The sequence below is a fragment of the Sminthopsis crassicaudata genome, chromosome 3, assembly GCF_048593235.1.
Source record: "Sminthopsis crassicaudata isolate SCR6 chromosome 3, ASM4859323v1, whole genome shotgun sequence".
Lineage (NCBI taxonomy): Eukaryota > Metazoa > Chordata > Mammalia > Dasyuromorphia > Dasyuridae > Sminthopsis > Sminthopsis crassicaudata.
In genome coordinates this window covers 275,410,914-275,412,889 of record NC_133619.1, presented here as the reverse complement: position 1 = coordinate 275,412,889, position 1,976 = coordinate 275,410,914, and the positions used below count along the sequence as shown (strand labels likewise).

Here is a 1,976-nt window from a genome sequence, read left to right as displayed (position 1 = left end):
CAAGATATATAGGGTGTGTGTGTGTATGTATGTGTGCATGTGTGCATGTGCATGTGTGTGATTGTGTTTGTACAGACACATATTTTTTCACCTTAAGGATTGGGGCTGTTCTTGAGCTACCTCAAGAGGTAGCATCCGTGTTGGAGATCTTCAAGCAGAGGCTGGATGATCATTAGCTCAGCCTGTTAGAGTGGAGATTGGCTTTCAGGGACTAGATAGCTACATATCCAATTCTTAAATTCTGTGGTTTGGTAATTTTATGATCTACTCCAACTATTGTTTTATAGATGAAGATACTCTGGTCTAGAGAAATTAAGTTATTTGTCTAAGGGTCACATAACTAGCAAATGGTAGAACTAAAAAACATGCTTTATTTATTATCCACTTATTTTATTTTGACTCATAAATGCCTCCATGCCCACCTACCATCACACACACCCCTATTTAATTTATTGAATCAGTTCTCATCTGACAAAGTTCAGAAATATTTGCGACATTTCTGCCCTTCATAGAAAACAACAGAATAGAATGTTTGAAATAAATGCCATGCAGTGTCTTGGAATGTAGAAGAGTTGAGCAGTTATCTACCCTTGAGATACCATTGGTTTTCTTCAAGAATGAAGGACAAACAACAACAACAACTTGCCAGCTATGTGACCTTGAATAAGTCATTTAAACTCTTTAGGTCTCAGTTTCCTTATCTATAAAGCAAGGAGGTTAGATTAGTTTCTACGGATCTTTCCAGCTTTCAATTTCCTAAAGAAATCAGGATTTTCCTGGAAAATTCAAGTGCCCATTCAAGATTTATTAGAGCTTTTCTAACTCTAAATCTGTGATGAAAGTAGGACTGTCCTGGGAAATTCAAGATCATATAATTGTGGTAGCCAGGAGGAAGGAGGGAAATGGTTAGTAATCTAGAGAAGAAGTTTTCTATAGTTTAGAGAGCATTGGTTTTGTATTCATGGTACATATATGGTATTTGTAGCACAGAAACAATACAATGAAGATTAGCATGGCCCCTGCACAAGGATGACATGCAGATTCATAAAGCATAGCATACATATGATCTTAAAGGTCATTGAACATCCTCATTTTTACATTTGAGGAGACTGAGGCTTAGAGAAGTTAGGTGACTTGCCCAGGATCATACAATTATTAAGTGTCTGAGGAAGGATTTTAACTAAGAGCTTCCTAACTCCAAATCCAGTGCTCTGTCCACTGTATCATGCTGATTCTTCTGCATACTGACTACATGTCCCTCAGGGTAATTATCCCCTCCCCCCTCTCTGGGCCTCAGTTTCCTTGTTTGTTAAATGAGAATTGTTCTAGCGAATCTCAAAGGATTTTTTCAGCTCTGAGCTTGTAGCCTTTGCCTTTTATCTTATCTTGAAACTGAAATGTGCAGCATCCCTGATATTCAAGTTTTCAGGAAGCAATAAGCTTTGTGGGATGTTTTGTGTACAGCTCCTTACCCAAAGGCTCTTCTTAGATTCACAAAGATTATTTAAGAAGTATGGATCCATCCCACAGTAGCCTTATAATTGTTGCTATGAACTCAAAATTATTCCTTGTGTATAAGTTCCTGTACCCTGACCTCTTCTCTTCTCCCCCACCGCCATCCATCCCCCAAAATAATAACACTGCAGAGGCTACAGACAAAAGACCATGTTGCTTAGCAACTAGACTGAAGCTAATCAACACAGCTCTGAATATTAATATTTTACCAAAACATGACTTAATACCAAGGTGGTACAGGGAACAAGGCACTCCCTTCAATACAATAATACAAACCTTTTAAAAAAACTACAATTCATATAGCCTTTTGTGTTTGTGTTTTTAACTAGTGATTTAATCTTATTAATAATAACAATAACGATAATATCACCCAATATTTTTACAGCACTTTAGCATTTAGTTTTATCTTTATAACATTGGTGAGGGAGGTCACCTATATGTTCTCCCTATTTTAGAGGGAG

The 1,976-nt window shown here is 37.1% G+C and overlaps 1 non-coding gene across 1 annotated transcript; it reads left to right on the top strand.

The window, feature by feature from the left end:
* The first annotated feature begins 959 nt into the window (after positions 1–959).
* LOC141565174 (U6 spliceosomal RNA) lies at positions 960–1,064 on the top strand. The gene has a single exon (XR_012488870.1). It is a non-coding gene; the product is annotated as a U6 spliceosomal RNA (small nuclear RNA).
* The last annotated feature ends 912 nt before the right edge of the window (positions 1,065–1,976 follow it).